At 38.7% G+C, this 22,082-nt stretch overlaps 1 protein-coding gene across 10 annotated transcripts in view; it reads right to left on the bottom strand.

Annotated features, from left to right (window-relative positions):
- TENM4 (teneurin transmembrane protein 4) overlaps positions 1-22,082 on the bottom strand; it is a 589,980-nt gene that overhangs the window by 484,261 nt on the left and 83,637 nt on the right. For all 10 annotated transcript variants that reach the window (XM_063148730.1, XM_063148734.1, XM_063148732.1 and 7 more), the window contains exon 2: positions 12,822-12,964. The gene's annotated coding sequence lies outside the window, so the exon portion shown is untranslated. The remainder of the gene's footprint in view (positions 1-12,821; positions 12,965-22,082) is intronic.

Consider the following 22,082-nt stretch of genomic DNA (forward strand, 5'->3'; position numbering starts at 1 on the left):
AGGTTTGGAAAAGATCTCTAAAATGACTGAGTCCAGCTATTGTTAACCCAGCACTGCCGAGTCCACCACCAAACCATGCCCCCAAGCACCACACCAAGCTTACAGTTTTGTGCACATTTGTGTCACAGCACATATCTACAGGCAGGTATGCACCATATTTCAGGCAAGGTCAGGATGCTCCCTGGACTTCTACAGCACTGCAAGGTACGTGAGCATGGGACAGATCAGGTCATAATCATGAGCTGGGGTGAGCCCAACCTGCTTTATTTCCCATCACAGAAACCTAGTAAAAGATCTCTAGAGGTCATCTAGATCCTCCCCTTGCCCCGAGGCAGGGTAAACTAGAGGGAGGTCATGCCTGACAGCTGTTTGTTTTACTTGTTCTCAGAGTGATGGAAACTTCACAATCACTGCAGATAATCTGTGCCTAGTCTTAAGTGTCCTCATCACCAAAAGTCTTCCTTTCCCAAGGTTAGAAATCCACCCTTGCTATTGGAAGACAAGAAGAAGGAAAGAGCAACAAAAGGAAAATGCACAAGAGGGGAAAAAAATCTAGGGGAGAAAAAGGAGAATAAAAGAATAAAACCTACAGGGGTCCATGGATTGATTTGCATAAGTTCAAAATTTTGCAACTGTGAAAGCAGTGCTGAAGGGGAAGTCTAGTTGTCCCAGTGCCAACAGTAAGAATAATAATTAATAATTATGCATCTGGTCAAAGGACAATGGTACAGTAAGGTTACATGATTAGTCTGATCAGCAACATAGAGGAGTGATGGGAAAAGGTATGCAAGGGTCCTAATTAATGCCACTTTAAATGCTATTAATAATGTATGATTAACTACTAAATATTAATCTCTTTCATTACCTTCTTTTACTTTGCCATACTGCATAGCAGGCAAAAACATCTCTGCCTATGACAGTATATCTGTAAAACTTGTTGGTAGGTTTATCAACCCTGTGTTGAGCAACACGATGTTCAGATTTTAATTTTTACAGATCTCTTCAATTCCACTTGTGTTAATTATGCCTTTTAGCACTTTAGCTGAAAGAACTGGGAGTATCTTAATTACTTGCTATACTCATTAGTATTTTTTGTATTGTTGATTGTTTTGCTTCCAATAATTTTAGAAAATACAGTTGAATGAACTGGTTTGTTCTAGAATAGCAACACAGCATGGAACAACTCCAAAAGATACGTTTTAAATTGGAAACACTTGCAAAAGAGGAAACCAGCTATCAGTCTCGAGTTACTACTACTGTAACTGGAAACAACTTTACAACTACATTTGTATAATTCATATTATTTTGCCAACACTTTGAAGTTACACTTTCTTCCCTCATTTCTTAAGTCAGCAAGAAACGGTTATTAAAGGCACCTTTTTAAAAAAATGAAACTGTCAAGATGTGGCTTTGAAATCTTTGAAAAGACGCCTGTAATGTATAATGTGCTATAAGCACATCTATTAAATCACAGTTCTTGTGGTTCTAACACAGAAATACCAGAAAAGAATTCTTTTCTTATAGGGTCAGTAGCTATACACAATAATGGGAAACACTTGGACTGAAAGACAAAAGTTGGCTAAAGTAAGCTTCTTCCCATCTGCTTGTTATCAGCAGTTGTAGGAGCAGAGCAGGTGACCCATAAATATATCTATTTTTTTTAACTGACAGGCTTTTGTTTGGGACTGTGTGACAAGGAAGGGCCTTATTTTAATTTATAGATATTGTCCAGGAATTCAAAATTAAACAGCAGGTCTTAGTAAAGAAAAGAGCAGTGGTGAGAGAAACTGAAATTATTTCCCCAAGTTAGAATTAAGAAAAATGTTGAAAAAAATTAAGTCCTCAGAATTTGCCATGCATTTGCTCGAAAACAGAAGCAGCCTGAAATCAATAGGAAATTGATCAGTTAACTTACCCTGTCCCAAGTAAATGAAATGCCAAGAAAAGTAAAAGTACTGGAAAAGACATGAAGAGAAAAACTTTGGATGCACAAATAAATCCAAGAGGAGAAGACAGACATCAAAGTACACTCTATTTAGTATTGAAAGGCACAAATCAAGATTGAAAGGCAAAGTTGAACACATTCATACTAGAAAAAAGTGTGAATTAAATATTAATAGTGAACACACGTGACCACTAAAGCACAGTTGTGTGATGGGATCTCAGTCTCTTATCATGCTCAGTGCATCTTCAGAAGGTAAGAGTTGTCCACAGAAGTTGCTAGGCTCCAGCTGGGAATGAATGAAATTCCATCACCTCCATTAAATGGAAGGTCAAGGTGGAAAAGCTAGTGGTTTCTGTGACCTCAAAAATCTTTGAAATTATGAAACCATTAAATTAGGTTACTGATCTAATTGTCCGGGTCACTTGGAATTGTGGGGATTTTATTCAGGCTTTTAATTTAATATATGACTTACCATAGTTGAGATAGATTCAATAATTAACCTTTAGTTATTTTTCAAGACACAGCCTCTCTACAAACAAGGGATTTTTGCAGATTGTAAGTGCTGGTTGGCATTAAGTAACTACAATTTGAAAAAAAACCCTTCAAAATCCCTTAAAGCCAATCTGTACTGCATCCTCTTTTAAATATTTTGTCATCAAGAACATTACTGAATTGCTAAAGCAATTAAATATTTGTTAATTAGCAATAAAGAAAAATCAACTTATGTAATTATAACTGAATTAAAAACAATGGAATTAATTATTAATACTAAAGATTGGCATTCTTCCCAGAGCTGTAAGTTTAATTTTACTTGTCTTTTTAAAGCTAAATTCCTTCTGTGCAATACATCCAGCAAAATTATTGATGCTTGTTTTGTATCCAAGCATTTTGTAGAAGAAGGAAATGTGGAGCACTCCTGCAGCTATATGCCTTGTGTCCTAATTCAGTGAAAACAGTGCTTCAAATTTCTTTAAAATTCAGTTTTCAGGACAGATGTTTCTCAATAACAAAGGAAAAATTAAATCAAATTTTTAAGGAACCTCCAAGAGTCCAGACATGACATTATATTCGTAAATAATCTACTAAACTATTAAGGCAAAACTGCTGCAAGTAAGCTTTTCCATTTAAATAAGAGCAGCCTGTAAAATTAAGACTAAGATATTGAGTTACCCAGGGAAATGGACACATAACCAAGAACACTTCCAGAGTTCAAGAAGCATTTTGACAATGTTATCAGTCACAATGTATAATTCTTGGGGTTGTCCTGTGCAGGACCAATGTTTTAGTCCGTCCCATCAAATAGACTTTGAAGTCAAACATGGTCCTAATCACCCTATTTTTCATGATTGTCTAGGCTAATTCCCCTCTGAGAATTATCTGTCACTGTGAATTGAAGGTGTGATTAGAATAACAAGTATAGAGTCTGCTTGGTATTACTCCATGATGGAGTAGCAACTGATTTGTCAATATTCCCTTCTTGTGCTGGTCTGGTACTCATTTTAGCACACATGTAAAACAAAAAGTTAGAGAAGACCAACAAAATATCTCTTTCTTTGGAACAAAGAGTCATTACTATGAACCAGGAGTACCCAGGCTGATGCGTGTGTCCCTGCAACTCAGCCATCAGCCTGAACACCCTTCCCACAGTACTACTGGTATTTCCTCAGGGATCAGTTTCTATCACCAGTGCCAGTACTGCTTCCACACTTTCCTAAAGGAACATCTGCAAGCAACTGAAGGAGCAAAGTGTTGGCTCCAAGGAGTTGTGATTAGTCAGTGTCCAGGAGAAAAGGTCAAGGATATGAACTGCCAGGCTTAACACAGGTTTAAGACAATGGGAGCCTGTTAAACAGAAGGTGAAAGTAGGTTTCTTCATCTTGATGTACTCCATATGCTCATTTATTGAAAAGCAGCTTCAGAACTTAGGTAGAAATTCAGCTCTTCTCTTCCCTCAGCCCCCTAACTATGCTGCCACAGTTCCTACCATTTCAGCTCTGCTCTTGCTCTACCTGCTGTTTCCCTCTTGTTTCCCTTCACTCTTACCCCTCTTTTCTGTGTTGTCCCTCCTGCTCAGATGTATTTTTTCATCTTTTATTTTACAAATTAATCTCTCTCAGGTCTGCTCTCATCATTTTTCGATGGCCAGCAGTACTGTGGATCTGGTGCCTTTCACTTTTTCCCTGCCTATCAGCAGCATTAAGGCATGAAGCTTGATAAAATAAAACCAAACCTGCTGACAGGCCTGGCCAAGCAGTGGTTTCATACAATTAAATACTTACTCAGATTCAGATTTGTTATAGTTTGCAACCAGTCAAATCCAAATGCCACTTTGTCCTTTTCACAGTTATGCCATACTCTCCTTAACACCAGCAGAACAGGCATGTGGCTGTATGTATTTCCATGGCAAAATAAATGTTGCCTTGCTACAAGTATATTAGTCTCTCTCTAGAGACCATGTGTTCTAATGTAGCCCAAATATTCATCTTGAATCCTGAAAGAACTTTGGGGGCTTTTTGGGTTGGCTTTTTTTTTTAGCAAAACAATTATACAGCTGTGGTTTTAAATGATTATAAAATGGATATGGAGCTAAAGCTCCCTGATGAGATTACAGGACTGTGTCGTACCATCATTGCCTTCTTTCCTGAACTGTGCAGTATGGTCTTGGCTTTTTAAAGCCACTATTCCAGGCTTTAAAAAGCCAAGACCATACTTCTTTACCTATATGCCTTGGTCATTTTTAAGGGCAGTTAGTAACCTGAATGGCTATAGTATTGTAGAACTCAGTTTTCAATTAAACTCATTTATGAATTTATGAGCATCAGGATTCTGTGCATCATATTTCCTTTACAACAGGGGAAGAACAGCAGCAGTGACATAAGGCATACTTATACTGGTAATGAATTATTCCCATTGGAAAGAGATGTAAGTCTTCACTTACAGTTGTACAATGTAAGTATCACATCTATGAAGGGCAGAGAACCCTCGGTCAAAATGTACTACGGTCTCATCTAGACTTTTCCCAGTCATACCATGAAAGAATGATCCATTTATTTTATTTATTTTTTATTTTCAGATTTTATTTATTTTTTATTTATTATTATTTTTTTAATTCAGTTTTTAAGATTAAGTCTGAAAATTAGCAGAAATTGGAAGGGTCACTGTGCAGACACAGTGAACAAAGACTTAATTCCATGTTGATATTGAAAAGTTGAACATATGAGTGACTAGTAGAGGAAAAAAAAGGTGCTCCAGTTTTCACTCTAAAACCAAATAGTATTTTCTAAATATTTTGTGGCAACACTTGATTCAAGCCAGATTTCTTCTCTTGAAAAGTTCTGCCATCTCAAGTGTCTTCAACAAAACAGAGCTGATGATGTCCAGTTATTTATCCTTGCTGATACTTAAACCTGATGAAATTTTTAAGTCTTTCCATGTTCTTTATTTGTATATATTTTTACAGGTCTTCTGAAGGCTTCAGATTTATTCACGTCTCCACTCATGCATGAAGAGAAAACACAAAACTCAGAACTTAAGAACCTCCCAGCAAAATATCTGTCCATGCCCTCTTATACAACTCTACACTGGCAGTGGGAACATCCAGGCTTTATGTGTGCTGAACCCATTGGTCAGTCTGGCTCCCTGTACATCAATACCCCAGCAAAAAGTATGCCATCTATCACCACCAGATCCTGAAAAAAGACACCCGTTCAATATCAGTGTCCAATCTCCTGAGTGAAAAAACACATTCAGGGAGTTATTATTATTTCACAAATGTTGTTTATAAATCTGATGGGCTATAATGTTTGAATTTAAAATGAATCCTTCTAACATAGAAAATGCCGTCATCAAAGATACTATTGCACAGGTTAAAAAGAAAATCATTTTGCTGTGCATAATAACTCTTCTGCTAAAGATGCTCAGCAATCCTTTGACCTACACATACTTTCACCTATTGTTACACAACCAGCATGAGGTACTTAAGGTGGATCTGTATGAACTCCTGTTTAGGTTGTGTACTGATGGTTTGAAAGAGCAGCTAAAGCCAGGTGTGAAGCCATGTGAGGTTGACTGAGTGTGATAAACTATCACAGATGATAAAGGATCAAAGAATGATATAGGTTGATGAAGAACCTTAAAGAACATCTAGTTCCAGTATGCCTGCCATGGGAAGGGATACATTCCACTATACCAGGTTGTTCTAAGTCCTTCTCAACATGGCCTTGAACACTTCAAGAGATGGGAAATTTTCATAAGAGGTCCTAGATAAGTGCAGTATAACTGATTACAGGAATGCTAGTAAATGTAAAATAACTTAATGTTTCACTCCATAGTGAAATGGAAATAATTGGCAGAGTTAGTAGGAAAAATTACTACAGATTTTTATACATGTCCTGAACTTGATTTTTGAGAAGTACTAGGCATATAACTAAAACACTAAAAATTTCAGCTAAAACACTGGGAACTGCCAGAAATATCATCACTATTTAATGGAAAGGGAACATCAAATGTTAAGTATATCCTTATCTTGAGTCTGACTTATTGTAGAGAAAAGGCAAATTAATTTTATGATGATTTTAGAGTTTGCAGTACCTGGCATCTATTTTTAAAACTTACTAGTAAGAGGGTAAATATGATTTCAAAAAGAATCCTCTCAATATACTCCAGAATTGTTTCTGCATATGCCTTTTGAAGCTTTTCTCATTTTTTTGCCCCTTGCACCTATTAATATAGACTTTGCAATTTATCTATCTTTATCAGCACAAAAAATGAAGGATTGAAAGAGTTCCACAATATCCTAGTTATGATACCAGCTTGTGATTTGTTTGTGCCTTTCCAGACAGATGTCAGTTAAAAGAAAAAAGGGAAGGGGAGAAGAGGGGGATGGCGGGGGGGAAGAAACAGCAATAGTACAGGACTGACTGACAAGTGGTATCATACAAGATTTCCCTCAAATATTTTATGAAAAGGACATTGGATTTCATTAAATTCTGTTTTCAAAAGCCATTTCTACTGAAAAGAAGATGACCAGAGGAATTAACTGCTTCTGTCCTTTGGATCACGTACCAAATTCAGAGTTCACCTTCTTGTAGCAGAAGGCCTCTTTCCCACCTGCCCTATCTGCAATAGGAAGATAAGAAGCAGGTGAAAAGGTCTTGCATCCTTATTATATGCAAAGGATAAAGGCAAGTTTACAGGGCTGGGTGCCTTTTTAAGAACCAGCTTAAAATACATAATTGCTGTACCTGCTGATACACTGAGGACTGGGCTATCTAGCCACACAGGTGTTGAAAAAAAATACTCAGAAAACTGCTTCAAAGATCTACTTTGCAATATTTGCAGTAAATCTTCTCCCTTTGAAAACCTCCTTAACTATTCTAATAGTATGAAACTTCAAATCTCTCCTATCAGTTGAAGGCCACCCAAGTGCAGTGGAAGTTGACGTAGCAGAAGATCGTGGCTCAGACAATCCTATACTTCACACACCCTTCAGCCTGTAGTTGTGTATGTTTCACTAAAATATGGTAAATTAGGACTCGTGCAGCAGGGTGTGAATTTGGAGAGGCAGGAGAACACCTTTCAAGATGTATCTTACATAGATATAGCAGCTGGAGCCACCAAAAATAGCACAGATCAGAGTCAGGGAGGAAAATACAGTGTGCAACAGAGCAGTAGCCAAGAAAAGAACATTTTGACTACTTAGATCCAACTTCAGGAAAACCTGAGAAGCATATCCAATTTAGGAATCATACCTGTGAGGGTTGAAGAGCCTGAAATTGCTCTTCTGGCTCAGTGCAGAGTTACCTGTGAGAACGGCATAGATATAACGGATATTATGGAGCCTTCTTCGCAAATCTCAGTCCTGATACACACACTGGTGATTTCCTGCCTATAGTCCTGCCTTCTTTTAGTCCAGAAACAAGGAGGCAAGTGGAAAAACGTGCTTCCCCCCCTCATGTCATTGGTAGAAAAGGAAGTAAGGATAAAAGGATGGAACTGAGTGGAGATGAGAAAGCTGGAAGCAGATGGTAGGAGAATTCCAGAGTATCTAAGCATTGTCTGTATGACCTATCTGTTGGCTGGCTGTCTTGCTTGATGTTGAAGCAAATCACAGTGGTTTTGGGAGGAAAATTTAATAATGGGAGAAGCCCTTTGGCCCGTATGTTTACTCTTCAGGCAGTTTGGATTTGTCTACTGTGTCCATCATATTGCTGTCAGGAACAGCCTGAGCTGAGGACCCAGAAGGATTAACCTCCTCCTTAACAGGAATATTCTGAAGGGACTGATAACAGCTCCCTTCATTGCTCATGTACAGCAAGTCCAATGACATGACACATGAAGAGAACCTGTAAGGATGGGAAAGTATCCAGCTAAGAATCTCATCCCACTACTTTACATGGGTATATCTAGTGCAGAAAAGACCAGTGCTTAGTCCCCACTACAAAAGTGATAACTTGGAGAAAGGGAACTTCAGCTAACGCTTAGCTGAAGCTAATTATGAGTGTCAGCAAATTTATCTGACCTCTTCTCACACTGTTTCAAAGGGCTGTCAGAGAAGGTGGCCTTGTCCTTCACTGTTGGAAGCAAAAAAACAGAAAAAAACCCTGAGCCACTAAGACATCCAAAGTTACAGAGATGCCTTTGGATGCTGAAAAAATTATCTTTCCAGATTTTAACTTGAACTTTCATCTTTGATGGCCTTTCTTCCTAGAATCACAAAATAATTCAAGTTTGACCAGATATAGTAGGTGGATCAAGAACCTGCCCCACTATTTGAAAGTCACCACATGTAGACATTACCCAACTTTTCTGGTCAACCTATTCAAATACCTGATTACCTTTATGTGGAAAACCTTCAAAAAATTTGTTGGCCATTTTTCCTTCTTTAACCACTTTGCACCTATTATACAATTTTTTTTCTCACAGGCTGAAGTCACTGATAGTGACTTCAAACCTGAAGCTAGCACATTGTCAATCTTTAAATTACTTTAAAAATATTCAGTTTACAAAGCTGGTTTTGGTTTCGAGGAGAACTCTGTGCCTCACTTCACATAGTGTAGTTCTTCCAACAGGTTTATGTCTGAGGTAAAAATTACTCCACACATCAGCAAATATGGTTTCTTTTGTCCCAGCTCCAAAAACAAAATCAAATTTATCTGAAAGTTTGCTGGCCTTCTATGCCTTTCCCAAATCCTGATAAATTATCATGCAGCAATGTCAACTATTCATTATAGAAATGATCCATGCCTAATGAAAGAGGTAGTGTACTTTTATATTCCAGCGTACTGGAAATTAATTTGCATAGTGGAGGCTTCAAGGGTCTGAGTATACCTATATCTATTCCCATACTGGGCCCATTTTCTGGAAAGAATACGTCATTAACAGAAAAAATATATAATAAAACTACGCATTTGCCAAGGGGTATTTTTATTCTAATGTAAGCCAATCTTATTAATTTCATTGTATAAATGTGTGGCATAGACTGATATAATCTATCAAACCCTTACAAATCCAGAGTAGTTGTAAAATTACTGCAGCTCAGCCCTGTGTTCTCCACACTGGCCACACCACTGCCTTTAACTTCTGACTGCTGAGCAGGACCCAAAACTGCAGTGTGATAACAGAGAGAACAAACCAAGAGGGGTACAATGTGTGAAATAACATTGTCTGGGCACGGTCAGGTAACTATCTGAGATCATCTCCTGTGTCCCTTTTGCATAACAGAGGTGAACCCTGACATGGAGCAACAAGTGCTTTATTTTGTAGTGCGTTAATCTGCAGTCTGGGTAACTTGAAGGACTGCCAGAAGCATCAGAAAAAAAGTGAATTTCATAGCAGAAACCAAGAAAAACCATGCTAATTAACTGACCATCCCTTAACAAGAGGAATCACAACACTTCCCATAAACTGGCTCAGGGAAGATACTCCTACCTAGACATAGTCTAGCTTCTACCATAATTCAGCTAGGTGAAGAGATGCTTTGAGAAGCAATAAAACCAAAAATTATCAAGTACTGTATGTTTCCATGAACCTCCATGAACCCCCTACCTTGTAGAAACAGGTCTTTGAACCTCAGGGTCTTTGAGGACATGGCACCAGCAAAGCAATAGCCTTGATTCTGTAGATGCCTTACAGTGGCTCCCTGTGTGTCTGTTATGGAAGCCCTACAAGCAGAGCGTGCAGCCAAAGATTATTTTTCTTCCAAAGCCCAAACTTGCATGGAATTCTGTTAATTACATGCACCGTGGAAATGTCAGCCTTTACTCCTCTATATATACAGCATTCTTTGTCCTACACACAATGATTTTGAAGCGCTCTGCAAATATCATTTGATAGAATAATAAGGTATTATTATTGAATCTTTATGTCCCCTGCTGTCCCAGGAGCATTGACCTTGCTTCCCCAATACAAAGGTCTGTCTGCCAGGCTAATCACACTGATATCTGAGTAGCTCAGGAGATCCTTACGTGGCAACATTTCTACAGGAACTCAAAACTGGCCAGACATACTGATAATATCCCTGTATTACTCCTGTGCACTTCTGCAAGGTTATAAACCAATTCCAATTTCAAATGTAAATTCCCTTCCTGGTGACATGTGGAGAGATGCATGGTTCAAATAACTCAACCTGTCCCCAGCAGTCAGGGTTCCCCACACAGGTAGCAATGGATGAGATTTCCAAGCAGATACCAACCACAGGGAACTAAGATGAATGAATCCCCCATCCACTCTTTTCCAGCAGATATGCAGTACTGATAAATGTCCTTGAACCACTAAGTTACTATGGGAATACGCTTTCATTTATGTCCTTCACTTTCATTTGCCAGGACAATGCATTCATGCTGTATCTTTTAGCCATGAACAACCAGATATTAGCTCACCTTCCCGTAAGTTGTTTTTTTCCCCTTGATTTGACGTTGTATAGGCATATCCATAAATATCCATGCGCACAGCAGGGTATATGCAATACATCTGACAGGGCATAGTTACCCCTAGCACAATACCACTTTTTAATACAATTTTGGCTGGTTTCCATAGCTGTCAAAAAGTCCGGGTTAGGTTGATAGGTCTCTTAAAATGTACAATTTCTGGCAATCAAGTGGTTTTTTTCTTCCTTTAAGAAAGTCCTGATACTTATGAGGAGGGCATTTTCTTTCAGGAATGAGATATTTTGATAGTTGCTGAACAAATTATGATACAAAAGCTTTTATCTACAGTTATGCAGATACTTCAAGGCAGCATCAGCATCCTTTACATATCTGCACAGCTGCAAAAATGTCCAACAGTTTCATTTTTCCACTCAGAAGCTTTTTATTTATTTTCTTTTTTGAAACGAAATGCGAGAGCTCTACTATTGCCTCACAACTTTTTATTTGTCCTGAAAAGCCTTGTTTTCTCCCTCTAGTGCAGTGAAGATGCCTAGGCTATGGTTCCTTTTCTTGCAATACCTCTGGGAACCTCCAAATGAACAAGGGTTTTGATATCACGGCACTATTGTTACACCAATTTCTACCAATCAACTACAGTCAGAAATCAAAATATTCTTTTAAATACACTTATTTTAATTCAGACCTTTCAAGAACAATCTGCCTGTCACTGGTACAATATGTATGTTTAAAAACTTGCCCGAAGCTGCAAGAATTCAGGGTAGTCTCATTACAATACAAACACAATAATCTGAAATATGTTTTATAACCTGGACTGGGGGAAGAAAACATTTATAAGCTTATGCTTATTGCTTAAAACCAAAGGAGAATCAGTACATTCTTGAGACATAAAGCTACACTCTGAACCCTATCTGAGTAAAAATTCTCCTGCGATGAATTTCAAAACCAGAAGTGTCATAGGACTCAGCCTTGTCCTTATAAGTACATTACAAATCTTGTTAACTGGTTTCTGTAGTTTAAAGTACAGTGTTCCTGGCTTCAAGTTGTAGAAATAAACCCAGTTGGGTTTCTAAGTCTTTATGGCTCATTGAAGTCTTGGTGCATGTAGGAACAATTCAAATTTCTTTCGTTCTCTCTGAAATGTTTTGGGATGGACACTCATTTGTAAACCTGAGGTACAGCACACTGCAGCTGACAAGTTCTACTTATTAACTGTTGCACACAAACATTTTTTATGGGAGATAATAGAGATCTAAAAGGCACCTTCTGCAAAACCATTAGATGAATCAGAAATAGTATATCCACGTGATATTTTGGTTGCTCTCATTCAAGAAACGTGTTGGGAGTCAAGATAAAGTTGTACTTCAATATAGAATTTATTTGGTGGGGAAAAAAAGTGCTATCTTTACTTGAACTGGGAGTGTGCAGGAGTAAATAGATGAGTGTTGGTAGGTATTTGGTGAATTGGAAATGCTGGTAAAGCACAGGGAATGGAGGTTCTGTGGTATGGAATAAATTATACTAAGTAGTATATAAGCTGCCATGAAATTATATTTAGGTTATTTCTGATACTTCAAATGAACTTCCAGACCAGCATATTAACACTGACAGTATCATTTATTCAAGCTTCAGGAACCCGGGATCATTTCTCATCTTGATTCAATCACTTTGGTTAAACCTCTTCTTAACAACACAGCAAAAAAATGGATTTTCCAAGTGATCACTATTTATTAGACAATAAATTTAAATGACACTGCAAATATAATTTCATGGTTTTTGCTCTTTTCATTTCTTTAAAAAAAAACAAGGACGGAGACAAACAGCACTGCTTAAAATATCATGAGAACAATCTTGATTTATCAACTCCAATATATACACACATCAAAAGAAAATTATAAATGTCTAAATACCACACCCATGATAGATTAAGAGTTGTACTTCTTTGACTCATCTTTACAAATAAATCTAAAAAACAATGATAGTGTACTTACATATTTCAGATCCTCATCTGTCTAAGAATAGAAAGCACTGAAGTCATGTGTCAGAATAACTCGGGTGGTCTCTTCTCAATTCCCTTTTTGTGATCACCATCCACAAAAATCAGTGCGCCACTGCAATGGTCCAGCCATCCTCACTACAGAAAAGGAGCCAGGTATTGAGTGTCAGACAAGACTGGCATGGATTTGTAAAGGTTGTTTGCATGGCAGCTGTCAGGATTCTAAGACCCAGATTCCCTCTATCTGCCAGAGTACCTCCATCAGAAGCCAGGGTATCACATCAGACAGTAACTGGTACCTTTCTCTAATGTCTGTACTGATATGGATAAATGGGTATCTACCTCCATATCTACTGGCTAGCCATGTCCATGCTGCCTCCCCATGCTTTGATTTCCCCAGGAATAATTATAACATGTTCCAGGCTTCTTCCTGCCCAAGATATGCACACCATGCCACTATCCATTGGTGGCTTCACACATTAGATGTGGTCTCAAAGGCTGGATAAGGAGTATATCAAATGTAAGGTGCTCCAAGCAGAATGGAATGAAACTGGACCTAAGTTAGCATGCACACATGTTTAAGCATGAAGAAAGAGGCAGTATGTTTTTCGTGGGACAAACTTTCTAACTGCATTTTTTCTTCCTTTTCTGTCTATATTTTATGCTTAATGCTGGTAAGAAAGCATATTTTGGGGTATTTTTTAAATATCACTAAAATGCTGTAGGTTTTTGCAGATTATATTGCTTTTTTGGAAGAAATTTAGGAGAAACACTTCTATGTCTGACACCTGGATGAGTCCAACTGTTTTAACACACATCATCAAAATCACCATCTCAGTCCCTTACTTCATATTGCTCAGACACCTTCACTCAGTAATGTCCTGGGCACTTTTTTTAGCAGCTCTATATTTAATGGGGACTTGAAGACAACTCTCAGTTTTAGAGGTACTTGAATCTATATTTACCATGAGACACACTGGGTAATGTCACTCTGTTTAGTGACAACATTCACTAATAAAATGCGTGGCACAGCAGTGAAAATGAGCCAGTATATGATCTTGCTAAGGGCCAACAGTTTCTGGTAGGCCACAATTAGCATGCCCCTCAGTGTTATCAAAAAATAGCTTGAAAAGTTGTGACTGCAGATGCAAGATGCAGCCCAGCTCAGCTGTCCACATAAAACTGTCCAGTGCAACTAGAGATGCCCTCGTTTTTCTGACTGTCCTTCAGCTGCTGTCCAGAAAGACATGGGTTTCTTGCAAATCCTGCATCATCTCTGCCAGTCTCTTAAACAAGCTTGGGCATCTAAAACAGCTTGAGGCACCTCAAATATCTCTAAGTTTATTGTAAAATTAAACTTTGTACTAAATCACAAGTTATACACTGACAACAGGACTCTGTGATTCCCCCCATCTCACTACTGCTACTCCCCATACACAAGCCCAGCAAATCACCCCTTTCCACAGGTATTTTCAGGGAATGAGTTGTATAACAAGACACCAAAAATTTTGTGTAGTATGCTACTTATGCACATGTATGCATGCTATATCAGACCTCATATTTTTCATTCTTTAATTAATATTGCTTTTTTGTAAAAATTAAAGCAGTGGGATTCCAGAAAGCCACTATGTTTTGCTTGCTAGGAGCTGGCATAAATTCCAGTAGAGATAATGCTGTAAATGTTGATCATGTTACAAGTTGGCCCACCTACTGTCACTTCAGGAAGCAGAGGTTTAAATATAAAACTACTATTTTTAACTGAGTTAATATTGGAACTGAAGGAGAAGACGTTCAAGCTGGGGTAAATAGTAGCCTGGCTGATGTAAGTAGCAGCATATTGATTTACAGCAGTGAAGCAACTATCAGAAACAGTAACTCTTTACTCCACCAAGAGCTCCACAAATGTATTTATAATTTTATTTTGATAAGGAAAAGAAAAAGTCACAACAGAAAGTTGAGATTATTCAAAGGTATCTCAGAAGTCCTGAAAAAATTCAATGAGAAAATAAATGGAAATATAGAGCTTGTGTCCTAGCCCAGTAGACTGCTTCAAATCCCTGAGCTAAAATATGCACATTATATAACTATGTGTTTTGTTTACAATGAGCAGTATATTCCAGACATAATTAAAATAAAGAAAATTGTTATTGGATACCTCTGGATGATAAAAAAGGCCCAAACAACCCTTCACCAAACCTCTGAGGTATTAAATAAAAACAGGTTTTATACCATAAGCATTCATTTATGTTTTCTTGTTGAAGCTGCAGTTCCTAAAGTACTGTACGATTATTATTAAAAAATAAGAGCATGACCATCCAATTTTATTACTAAATTGGAAATAGGAAAAACAAAAATAACAAAATGCTCTAATACTTAAAACTCACAATTTTACATACCTTAGTTTATCTTGATTTATTACATATTCTAATATTGGGCATTCTTTTTGGGTCTACTCAATAGAACTTGGCCTTTGTAATACAATATAAACAAAATTAGAAAAGTCTAAGAAGTTTAACCCAAGAGAAACCTTACTTCTCAAAAAATCCAACTAAAGGAGCCAAAGCTGTGTTTTCTTTTAAAATTACTTTCTCTCTCTTTAGCTGAGGTGTTTAAAGACTCCATAATGAAGCACAGCACTGAGCGCAGCACAGGAGGACTGAGACTATGGGCTTTAGGGAGATTAATGGCTGCAGAGCGGTTCGCTTTTTGTTACATTAACCTGCCCAGAAAAGCAATTCCTTCCACAGCCCCATACCCAATCCCCATAAGTGGAGACATATGGCAGTTCTGTGATACAGAGAACACACTGTGGTGGTTTTATTGATATTGGGACTGCTTCTTAGCCGGTATAAGTCTTCTCCACTCAGCTATGAATTGATCCCATTGACTCTTGGCAAAAGCAGAACAGTCATAAAGGTTAATGCTGCCCTTGCAGTCAGATTCCTTCTCTGAATTGCCCTGTGAAGGTGCCTCTCTCCACTGACTCCAGGGAAACTGGCAGATTAAATTTAGACTGAGCTAACTCTTGTGCCTCTGCCGCTTTGGTGGGATCAATCTGTAAAGATGTGCTTTTCTCTTTGTCCATGATTCTTAGATGTAAGTCTTTTGACAGAAAACCATCAGAAGTAGCAGAGAGTGGTGCAAGTTGTGCATGGCCATCACTGTCTTCTTATCTGGAGAAATGTAAAATGAGCAGAGCTTCTTTCTCCTTTCCTCTCTCCCTGCCTCCCTCTATTTTCTGCCTGTCCATTATCTATCTGAGAATAGTAATCATTAAAACATTTCAGAACCCATATCCCAACATTTCCATGTTGAACTAACATGAATACTTGGAATTGGAGAGCTGTGGTGCATTTTGGAAGGACCTTACAAAAAGGGTTTTCAGCTCAGATTCTTGGCTAAAGGACAAAAGGCTTGGCAATGTGGCACAACATTGCACATACACAGACACACAGAGATAATTTCGTATTTTCTGCTTCCCTCCTCAGATTTCTCTCTTCCAGCCATCAGCTTCTCTGCTAACCTTGAAACTACAAGGAATTTCATTCTGTGGCTTGTGTTTCCTCCAAAGCAGAATTGCAGGACCTCAGTTCCTCCCTAGAAACTATGTCTCCTGGAGTCATTATTCCCTCTTGGCCTCAAACCACTTCCTGCAATTTCAGATCCACTGAAAACAGCAGTTTCAAATTATCTATTAACCCATGAAGGCTAAGCCAGCCTGGATTCACCAGAGCTCCTTTGATGCATTTTTCTTTTGTCACACATTTCTTTCTTCCTATCCCTAAATTTTGAAATAGAATTGAAAAGATTCTTCCTCAGACGAGTTTTGGCCCATTTTACAGACCTTATGCTCTGAATATTGTTTTGTTTCCACTTCCAGACTACTGCAGACTACTATTTACCAAATCTATCTTTCTTGAAAAATTCTGATGACCTGTAAAAGCTGCAACATTAACTATCAAAAACCTTGGGTATAGCCAAAAACGATTATGTAAGGTTCAAGGCTCAATGCCAGATGAACAGGCGACAGATCCACTTATCATCAGTAGGAACAGGCACATTAATTGGCTATGATACCGGTACCGTCCTGCAGCATTAACAAATCTCTTCTTGATTCTGAATGTTTCCCCAGAACACCCTTTATTAAATAAGATAAATAATACTGAGGCCAAGAGTCACACTGCTTCATCTGACAAAACTCAATTATTTATGAACACTTCCCTGACTCAGGCTTGGTAACCTGTAGGCTGGCAAAGAGAGCTTTTTGGTCTACTGACTAAACATTATTATTCTACGCAGATGTGTCTTCTGTATTAGAGAATCAACAACAGAGAAACAAAAACACATTAGTCCTGTAAAGCTTCTGGACTGGGGCAGAGTGCTTGAACACTGGAACACTTTATTCTAGAAAGGCTGCAGAGACTCCATCCTTGGCAACACTCAAAACGTGAGTGGACACATCCGTGGGCTCTTGTGGCTGACACTGCTTTGAGGAGTGTGTGTTGGACTGGATGATCTCCAAGCTCCCTTCAAGCCTCTGTGATACTCTGTAGTTCTGAGTCCATGAGACGAAGCCACAGTAGTGAATTCCTCAGATTCTGCTCTGTACTGAGTGCACGGCCCTTCCATGTACTCACACAAAAGCCAAAATACTTGTAACTGGCTACTGCTTCCAGCTGTTTAACCACGCAAAGATGAATAAAATACTAGGAGACCCTCATGCCAATTTTCTTGCCTGCAGGTGAGAACATGAAGTAACCTGTGGCCACCGTTTGGTATGGTACATCCAGAATTCCCCTGCAGTTAAGTGAACTCTTCTGTAAAACGATTTGACCCTATTTGGCATAGCTGCCATGCAAATATTTAGTATGATTCCAGGCACACTGTTTGTGCGTCATCATCGTCAGCATGGATAGTACAAAAGTAGTGATACACTCCAATAACTCTGCATGAGAATGGAGAAAGTAAAACACAGATAATTTTACTGGAATACTGACCGCATGTTAAAACTTGTGGAAACAAAGTGTTTCTTTCAAAATTGGCTTTCACCTACTTCTTGAGTTGCCAATAAATGGTTCTGTGACCCATTTCATAGAAGAAGAGCTCAAAAGTAATAATGCAATAGGTCATGGAACTCAAAGAGGATTTTCTGGGTCAAGTCCATCTTGCCAACACAATTTCTACCTTGTGGTCACATGCTGCTACCTTGCCTGCACTTGATATACATAGATTTTGATGCTATCAACAGCCCTCTCCATGCAGCTTGTTAGCTAATTATGTGTTCATCCTACTATAAATGACATTTTCCCCATCCTTCTATCCCCTTTTGATCTTGACAAGAAGGAGAATAATTTTTTTCTTTCTCCCCCAAGGGACATGGGGAGTTTTCCTCAGAATGATACAGTATTTCCTCACACTTGGAACAGAGCCTTCTGTTTGCACACAGTACTGGGGAATTTTCAGTGCTGACACCAGTCACGCTGGCATGCACACTTTATACCTGCATAGCCAAAGGAACTGGCAGATGGTTGGTGACAAAAGGAGCATCCCATGGAGCTGCAGGAGAACCATCTCAACAGATCCAAGATTTCAGAGCCTGAAAGACACCATGCAACAGCCCAACCGTATGAATGCTCAGCATTCAGCCAGAAGTAAGGCAGGTGCTTGAAATGTTTGCCAGGACTCACTCATTCAAACGTGTTCAGTCTCCAAGATGGAAATAAATCTAGCAAATGAGTGTGGGATGCTTTTACAAAGAGATGTAAGAGCAATCACCTGGTGTAGGACAGAATATACCACCTTGTTTCTTTTTTTGTGACTTTTTGGTAGCTGAAGGAATGACTTATAAAAATTGTCCCTCCCAGGCCTCCAGCAGGAAGAATTGTCCCTTCCAGCAGGAAAGCCAGTGAGAGTAAGTAGGAGTAATGAGAATGTAAGATTTTTAATTAAGTAGTGCCTGAAAGAGATGTGCTACCAAGCAAGTCTCATTTCAGTGTGGGTCTCCAGGACTAAACATCTGCCATTCCACAGCATTTGGTGAGGACCATTTCATGGGAGACGGGTGACTGCTGATGGTCCAGTGCTGCATAAACACTTGAGTTGTAAGCCTGATGGCTGATGGGACTGGAGAGGAGGGAGTCAAAACTATTGAGCTCAATATGTTAGACTTGTCAGATTTGGATCAGTTCTGCTCTCTGCTTGACAGCTTCATATTTCATGTCATCCTACCCTTAGCAGGCAAGTGACACACCTGGAGCTCTGTCTCCCATTTAAACTTTTTAAAGAAAAATGTGGGGGTTTTCTGCATCTTTCCTTTCTGAAGTTGGTGGCAGACTAAGGAGGAAGCATTTAGGTACCTGCTTCTCACTATTAATTTATTTCTTAACTCCCCTGAAATTTTTCAAGTACCTCAACTCCTGCTCAAAAATTTCCCATGCTGTAGCTACAATGCACTGACATGATTCACAGTTCTTGTTAAGCAACGGTAAACCTGTCCCAAATGTGTGGAGCTTCTTCATTCTACAAAAGAAATGAACCATAGCAAAGATCATTGCAGCTAATCCGTCTTCAGACACAGGAAGATTCTTCTGCACCTCTGCATTTCAGAAGATGACCTTTATTAGATGTAAAGCCTACAAATATTTTCTGACTGTGTAGGGCAAACTACAGATACAGAATTTGATGTACAAATGTAACAGCCCTTCTCCTATCATACATCAGCCAGTGTAGCACAGATGCAATGTCGCAGAAAGAAAAGCATAAAATAGACAGAACAAACATAAAAACTAGTTTATAACTTGCCAATGGGAAGAGGAGACCAACTAAAACAATTTGTAGTGAAGGTCCAGTGGAATACCATGGAGTTAGTCTTCCTAAGGGAACGAAGGGAAGACAGGAACAATACTAACTCTCTAAATCCTAACACTGATTGGGAGAGGTGGTGCTTCTGTGATCTGCCAACAAGAGTAAGAGTTCTTTGCTGAATAAGCAACTGGCTAGCTGATGTAGGGAGCAGTGTGCACATTGATGCCCTAGGGAATCAATTTCATGATCAGGGGACCCTGAACATGCTTCAGTCTTCTCATAATGAGTGGATTGAGTGTGTTCACTAAAACTGAGATTTCAGGGCTCAAAGTTCAAAAAGCTACCAGAGCTTTAATTTTTAATAATTTTTAATAATTTAAAAATTTTTTAATAATTTTCCTGTTTCCTCCTTCTCTTGTGCCTTCCAAAAACAACTTCCCTATATTTTTTTTTTCTTGCCACTTGACTGAAATCACCTGGGGGTTAATTATCTTTCTGGGATGAAAACCATATGCTGTTTCATGTTCTTGCATAAGGTTAAGCTGAATATGATGAAACCAATCAATTAAATCTTATGGGAAGACAATGGAAGGGAAAGGAGGGTGAAGACTTGCCAGGAGTTAGTGTTCTCATTTACTGACAATGTAATCCAAGGTAACAGACAAATATTAAAATTTGCTTGCTCCCAAGGAAAAGAGCAGAGAAAGTGCTGCCTGTGTCACCATAAAATGAAGCTGGGGAACACTAAAACAGGGAATATTAATTTAAACAAAGTGGGGGAAATCACTGCTTATGACTGGCCAGATTCAGACTATGCAAAGGTCACATTATTAAAAAAAAACCAAATTTTCTGTGTATTTGGTTTTGTTTCTTTACGTTTTGGCTTTTTTTATTTTGCAGCTTGCAGACTGCTTTGAACACTGATGGATATTTTGAACACAGCAGATACTGTGCTGATGTGCATTCATAAAATCCAGCCTGTTATGTGGGTCTACACCTGTCATTTCACTTTAGTGCAGGAACAGTCCCTAAAATGTTAGCCTGATTTTCCAATCTATCTGGCATGTGAGGCTGGTTCTTATCACTGCAGATAGTTTTCCTTCAAGCTAGAATATGGACTTTTTGTGCTGGTGTGGCAGGGATAAAAGAGAAGAAAAAACAGACATGGAAGAGCTCCACTAAGAGTCCCAGGCTTGTAAAATTCCATGCATACAGAAACTGCATGTGGAGAGAAGATCTACAGCCACATGCAAGTTACTGAAGGCAAACAGCGCAACATAAGCTTAGAGTTGTTTACAAGTAAATTCTTCATAACTCCTAAGCCAAAAACTTCATTGCCTGACTAATTTCCTTGTCAAAGAGAAACATTTCTTTGCCAGTGAGAAAGAATAATTACAAGAATCATTCAACCCCCAGCCCGGCAGAGTTTAGGTTGTACATGGGTTAACATTTCAGCACAGTTACACTCCCTCAGCAGCTAGCATTTGGAAAGTGTGTTACTGAAAAGAAATAAGCACAAACATACACAGATGTCTACTGTTCTGCGTTCAAATAACCCTTGTGGAGAAAGAGTGGTGTATATACATATGGGTGTGCACGTGTGTGGGCATGCATGGGAAAGCAAAAAGAGCTTTATTTTTATTCTGAATCCCACCTAAACAAAGATCCTAATGTTATCCCTTGGAATGAGGTAAGAAATATGATCATTTGGTTCCAAGACCTGTCTGAAAATACAGTTTTTGTAGCCCTGAAAGCGCAGCAGCCAAAGTAAAAGAGATCAGATGAACCGCATTTAGAAGTGATGCAGTGAACTGGTACGAGGGGAAAGTGCTTTTAGTGATCGATATGAAAACAGGGGGCTTTCATCTAACCACAGTGAGGATGGCAAAGAGGAATTTGGGCAATATAATATGGGATAAAAGGGTGGATAGCCTCTCATTTCAACCTAAAGACTTAATGATGCTTATTAAAAGGTTGTTACCTGGTTTCATGGAAGAATTATTACCCTCTACCTATTTCCTTAGAGTGAATGACCTGACAGGGAAAACCAAGTTTACTTAAGTCCTTGGTCCTTGTTATGGAAATGTTCTTCTCATTTTCCTGTGACTTTGCCAGAAGACCAACCCATGCAAACCAGCAAGACACAGTGCAATTCCCCAGGCAGCATGTTCATATTACAGCACTTGGGTCATTAGATATTACAATTTGATTCACATAACAACTGTTTAGATTCAGGTCAATGTTACAAATAAATGAGAGCTTTGAAATAGCAAAGTGTTCTCATGCTTAAAAATTGCACTGGGCCAAAGTCATGTCTGGAGGAGACACACTGAAGACAATGAACTTCCAGCAGGTGAGCCAGGCTGCACATTTCTGCTGGGGAAATCTTTCCACCACTGCAGCATTTCATTATTGCTGTCATTTTCTCTATGAATTATTGCCTTCTTGTCAG

The sequence above is a fragment of the Melospiza melodia genome, chromosome 2, assembly GCF_035770615.1.
Source record: "Melospiza melodia melodia isolate bMelMel2 chromosome 2, bMelMel2.pri, whole genome shotgun sequence".
In the NCBI taxonomy this organism is placed as follows: Eukaryota; Metazoa; Chordata; class Aves; order Passeriformes; family Passerellidae; genus Melospiza; species Melospiza melodia.